General features: G+C 37.6%; 1 pseudogene; it reads right to left on the bottom strand.

Moving 5' to 3' along the window:
- Window positions 1–300: 300 nt before the first annotated feature.
- On the bottom strand, window positions 301–850 carry LOC123230904 (annotated as a pseudogene).
- Window positions 851–6,605: the final 5,755 nt, after the last annotated feature.

Raw genomic sequence — 6,605 nt, 5'->3', positions numbered from 1 at the left:
CTGAGACAGAAGGTAAGGGTTTGAAAAATAAATAAATAAAAATAATAAAGAACAACAAAAAATTAGAAAATGAACATTAAAAAGATTGTGCCAGGGGACAGCTGGGTAGCTCAGTGGATTGAGAGCCAGGCCTAGAGACAGGAGGTCCTAGGTTCAAATCTGGCCTCAGTCACTTGACCCCCATTGCCTACCCTTCCCACTCTTCTGCCTTGGAGCCAATACACAGTATTGACTCCAAGACGGAAGGTAAGGGTTTAAAAAAAAAAAAAGGTTGTGCCACTAAATTAAACAGAAAAAAAAAAATCACTATGGATCCAGGATTCCATTATTTTGTAGTTGGGATGTCTGTGTAGAGCTTGTCATTCGTTATAGCAATAGAAAGAGATCAGAACTCAGAACTCCCATCAATGGAGGATACTACACTTTCTGAGGCTGGTCAAGTGAGCATTTCCCAAAGGCAAATAGCAACCGATCACAAACAGAGGCAGGTAGTTTGGGCTATGTCATCCCTTCTTTGATCTTTCACCACATACACTGTGTTTTGGGGAGCTTCGGGAGGGGGTCCCCCTGTCAGTCATATTGTGGATAGCCTTTGTATGAATACCCGGCATTAGGGTGCGGATATGGCCACGGAGTCCCAGGAGGATGCGTCTGAGGACTAGCTGGTTGCTATAGATACGGAGGATAAGGGGCAGATGCACCCGGGTATGGTGGAGAATTTCCGTCATTCATTTGGGAATGAAAACTTTTCCTCTGGCGAAGCCGAGGCCACTCGGCGCCTCCTCCCTCTTCGGACCGGCCCCCACTGGAGACTGAAGGAGGAACAGGAGCTCCGGCTGCACGTGGCCGCCTCCGCACGCTGACGTCTGCCCAGAATTCTCCAGGGGGAAGGAAGCTGTGAGGACAGATTTGCAGTCTGGCTTCATCGAAAATAGCTCGGGACAAACTAACCACATTTTCTTTTTTGACAGGATCACCAAACTAGTAGGTAAGGGAGAACTCTAGAATGATCCACCTCGATTTCAGTAAACCTTTTGACAAAATATGATATATTCTTATCGTGGAGAAGATGGAGAGTTGTAGATTGGATGAGAATACAGTTAGATTAAGAAATCAGTAGTTAATGATTTAGCGTTAACCTAATGTGGCAGGGGGTCGCTAGGGGCAGAACCTAGCGATCAGCTCTGCACTGTTTCACATTTTCATCAACGATGTGGATAAACCCGTAGACAGAATATTTATTCTATTACATTTGGCACAAATCAGAAAAGGCTAGCTACCAAATGAGAGTCAGGATCCCAAAAGATCTTGATAGGCTAAAGCATCGGGCTGATTCTAATTAGGGAAAATTCATTAGGGGTAAACGGGAAGGCTTGGTTAAAAAATATAAAATTCAGAGGTACAAGATGGGGGAGGTATAGTTGTACAGTAGTGGTTCTGGAAAATATCAGGGTTGTGTTTTTTTTTTATGGACTATTATAAGAACAATGAGTCAGCTGTACGAAGTGGCATCCAAATAAGCTAATGTAATTTTGGACAGCAATAAGAAGGGCAGAGCTTCCAGGAATATGGAGGTAACAGTCTTACTGTACTCTGACCCCAAAAGACTTATCTGCCATGCTGTGTTCAGTTATGAGCACCACAGTTTAAGATGGATATTGATAAGCTAGAGAATGTGCAGAGGGCAACCAGGCTGATAAAGGGCTTTGAATCTATGGCATATGGTGCTCAGTTGAAGGAATAAGGGATTTTTAGTCTGGAGAAGAGAAGACACATGGGAGAACATGAGATCTGTCTTCAAATATTAGAACTGGTTAAGTGTTAGTTAAGTGGATGAAGGATTAGATTAGGTTTATTCTATTTGACCTCAGAGGGCAGAATGAGAAGCAATCAGCAGAAATTATAAAGAGCCTAATTTTGGCTTATTTTCTTTCTTTTATTTTTCTCAATTACATATAGAAACAATTTTTTTACACTTGTTTTCCGACATTTTGCAATTCAGATTCTCTCCCTTCCTCCTTCCTCACCCTCCCTGAAAGTAGTAAATGGTCTATTAGAGGTTATACCAGTGCTTTTGTGCAATACACATTTCCATATATCCCCCTGCAGTGACAGAAGACACATATCACACATACAATAAAAAATCCATGAAGGAAATGAAGCAAAAGATCTATAAACTGCTTTGATATATAGTCAGATTCCAACAGTTCCTTCTTTGGCTATGGATAATGTTTTTTATCATGAGTTGTGAGAATCTTTGAAGTTCTCTGGCTTGAGGGAACTTGTCATTGAAAAAACATAACACTTTACTCTAAGTCCTATTAAGGGTGGCTGTGAGATAACCCCATGGAGATGATCTATTTCTATATTCTGCTCTAAGAAGCTAGAAAGAGCAGAGAAGCTGTAGTGCAGTGAGTGTCAGCTCATCTTCCCTAACAAAAATCATACTCTCTTCCTTTATTGAAACCATTCCATATCATCTCATCCTTCCCCTCCTTTCTGCCTAAAGGCCTGCTGGAATATTCCCTTCACTTGCAACAAAAACTTAAGTCTGTGATTTACATGTAGATTTCATAGCTAATTTTCTGCAAACATATAATTTCTCTCTATAATAAGTAAGCTCCTAAAGGGCAGGCACTATTTTACCTCTATATCCAAAGCACTTAGAATAGTACCTGGTATTTAATAGTAGGAGGCTCATAATAAAAACTTGTTGAATAAACAAGTGGATGAATGAATGAATGCCAGCTATTAGCCCAATCTAGTAGACCCTTAATGGCCATCACCACGGCTAATCATCCCTTTACTTTAGTTATCTTCCTGTAACATTATCCAGAAGGTTCCTTATTTATTGCTCCCTGTACTAGGAAATCTTGTGATCTTGTGATCAGATTAAATCATCCTTCATCCATCTTTCTTCCTCGACTGGCATCTTGTTTTGTCCATTTATTGAGGGTTGGGCAGCAAATCTGCGCAGTAACATTCTAAACTTTAATATTTGATTACAATGATTTCTATTATGATTAACAAAACTATAAATCAGTAATCAATAGTTAGTAATCAACTGGCTAGAGAACCTTCTGCAACTAGACTGCATTCCAGTTTACAAACTACATTTCCTAGTTATGTTTCTACAAATATGTTTGTAGAGCATGTTTCTATTTTTTTATTTCAAATATGGTTTTTTAAAAAAATGTGTGAGGTGGGGAATATTACTTGGTGGCTATCTCTAAATGCAAGACTCTTCATGTGTAAAGTCATGGCAGAGATTCCGTGTTCTCATTTTGCTTTGCAAGGAAATAATACTGGTTGAATTATTATTTCCACTTTCTCTTTCCATTCCTTACTTATAACTTCTCTCCCCATTCAGTCATCTAATATCCTAAATCCATAAAGAGACTAGCGAGCAATCTAAGTTTTACCTCAATAACCTATTTTATTCATTTAATAATAATAGTTAACTTTTATATAATATATTACATACATTATCTCACCTGGGCATCCAATAACCTTGTGAGGTATATGCTATTATTACCCCTATTTTACAAATGAGGAAACTAAGATTCAAAGACTTACCTGGAATCATGTAGTAATGTCTGAGGTGGGATTTGAACCAAGTTTTTTAAGTCCCATCCAGAAGTACGCCTAAATTATAAAGCCTATTACTCCTGAGTGATAGAAGATGTTATACATTCAACAAATGCTCAGACTAGAGACCCAGTCTTGCAGTGACTTGCCTGGGGTGAGAGTGACCTGATCAGAAGTAAGCTTACATTGAAAATTGGGATACTAATACACTGTTGGTGGAACTGTGAACTGATACAACCATACTGAAGAGCCATGTGGAACCAAGCCCAAAGGGCCATAAAACTATGAGTACTCTCTGACCCAGCAATACCACTTCTGGGTCTGTATTCCAAAAAGATCAGAGATAATAGAAAAGAACCTACAAGAATTGGAAACTGAGTGGGTGTCCCATCAATGGGGGAACGGCTAGATGAGTTGTGTATATAGTTGTCATAAAATACTATTCTACCATAAGAAATGAGAACAGGATGAGTTCAGAAAAATCTGGAAAGACTTATATGAACTGATGCAAGGCAAAATGAATGAACCAAGAAAACAATGTATATAGTAACAAACACATACAGTGATCAGTTGTGAAGGACTAAACTATTAACTGCAAAACAAAGTTCTAAAAAAACCCCAAAGGATTTATAACAAAAAATGCTATCCACAGCCAAAGAAGGAGCTGTTGGAATCTGTAGATCAAAGCACAACATTTTTCACTTTATTTCCTTCATGAGTTTTCTATCATATGTGTGATATTTTTCTTCTGTCACATCATGGAGAATATGGAAATCTATATTGCATGAAAACACTAGTGTAACATATCAAACTATTTACCATCTGGGGTAGAAGAGAAGAAGGGAGGGAAAGAATCTGAATTTCAAAATGTCAGAAAACAATTGTCAAAAATTGTTTCTACATGCAACTGAGAAAAAAAGTTTTTTTAAATGTAAGCCCACATCTAATGTGAAATGGTAAAAGTTGGAGTACGCAAATCTATAACCAATATGAGCATGTGAGGACATCCAGCTCCAAAAGTAGAAGGAAATAATGTCAATTCTTATGAGGTTTTAGAGGTGAAAAAATCCTCAGTGGGGTGTGACCAGGAGCTACAGTATCTGTCACACTGGGACCTCACCTTTAGTGAGCAGCACAAGACTTGTTATGTCTATAACATTATTACACATCAGTATTATGAGTACATAGGTATGAAATGTGGGCAAATACTTAAGGTGTGTTATTCACTTGGAAGATCGGCTCATTTAATGTAATCACCTAACCCCTTCTTCCTCTCTTTCAAGAAGAGGGAAACTACTAGAAAATAATATTACTTACATTGTCAGCACCATTCATTGGATCAGATGATTTTGCTTAATTACTCTTTTTATGGTCACCAGGGAGGGGTCAGTTAGAGGAGTGGTAGAAAGTTATCTAGAAATGACTATGATGTAAAAACAAGACATCAATAAACTTATTTAAATTTTTTAAAATGTTCACTTGGGTAAATATCCAGCCAAGGGCTTCAAGTTCACTCAAGGGACAATATCTTTATAGGGGACTCTACCTTTAAATATCTTCTATGGCTGAGAACTTTTAGCAAAACTGACAAAGTTGACTAAACCCAGGAAACTTTCCATACCCTGCAACATGGATTCTCACCACAGGTGGCCTTTACCCCTGATTCCCAGGTTCCAGTCTAGTCTAGAAGTTGAAATATTGCTCAGATGTTAAAATTATTATTTATTGATCAATATGGAAATGTTTTGCATGATAATACATGTCTAACCTAGATCAAATTGCTTGCCAGATCCAGGAGGGGGAGGGAGACAATTTGGATCACATAATTTCAGAAAATTTATGTGAAAATTTATTACATATAATTGGTAAAATAAAATATTTTTATAACAAAATAAAATTACTATTTATATTTTCTGCTTTAGTATCACTGAAAAAGTATTTCACAATCATGGAATAGGAATGAAAATGAAAACTTTTTTTTTTTTTAATTTCTCATTTCTATCACCTACCCCCTTTCTATAATTGTATGAAGTGGGCTGGAAGGAAAGGAAATCAATTAAACAGGCTCTTCTTATCAACTCCTCCCAACCAAGCCCCCCATTTCATACTACTTTTATATAGGAAGAATTTAGAAAGCATGATGACTTTATCTAAGCTGTTGTTGCCTGAGGATTATCTAAGGCATCAGCCAGTATAGACTCTTTATTGCAGTGATGACTGGTCTTCAAAGGACCTTTCATTTCTAGAGGTGGATTTTCCAAGATTATTTTATAGTAGGTCATCGTCTGATAAATCTTTAAACAGATGGGGAGTATGATTCCTTCCCCATGTTGTTCTGATTGACTAGGTTCATGAATCAATAAGCTTTATTACCCAATAGACCCTAGCAAACTATCTAGATTATATCATATAGGAGGGCCATTTGATGGTAGTTATTGTGGCAAGTAAAATTCAATAAAGGTAAACTGAGGTAGTTGAGCAAAATTGGTTCATTAATAGTGATTTTTATAACTGTTAACAAAGTGGGTCAGGCTAACAACCTCAGAAAAGCCCCAGTGACTCCCCTGAGAAGGAAAAGACCCTTTTTATTGATATTCAGGAAAGAAGAGGATAAGAGTAGTTAAGGAATCTTACTATTGGTTCAGCTGAGGAAAGTGGATTGTTATTCAAGTATGGCTGATCATGCCTTACAATTATGGAAATTTAATTGCTGTATTGCAGTTATTTGATATAGTGGATAAATTGTCAGGCTTGGAGTTAGAAAGACTCATCTTCCTGAGTTCAAATCTGGCCTCAGGCACTTACTAGCAGTAGGATGCTGAACAAGTCACTTAACTCTGTTTGCCTCAGTTTCCTCATTTGTAAAATGAGATGGAGAAGGAAATAGGAAACCACTCTAGTTTCTTTTCCAAGAAAGCCCCAAATGGGGTCACAAAGAATTAGGCAGAACTGAAAAATGACTGAATAACAATAACTGCTTTATGGGACTCAACTGCCTTTTATAATCTTGGCTAGAA

This window comes from Gracilinanus agilis, chromosome 1 (genome assembly GCF_016433145.1).
Source record: "Gracilinanus agilis isolate LMUSP501 chromosome 1, AgileGrace, whole genome shotgun sequence".
In the NCBI taxonomy this organism is placed as follows: domain Eukaryota; kingdom Metazoa; phylum Chordata; class Mammalia; order Didelphimorphia; family Didelphidae; genus Gracilinanus; species Gracilinanus agilis.
Note: the sequence above shows the minus strand (reverse complement) of the source record. Positions and strands in the feature narration are given on the sequence as shown.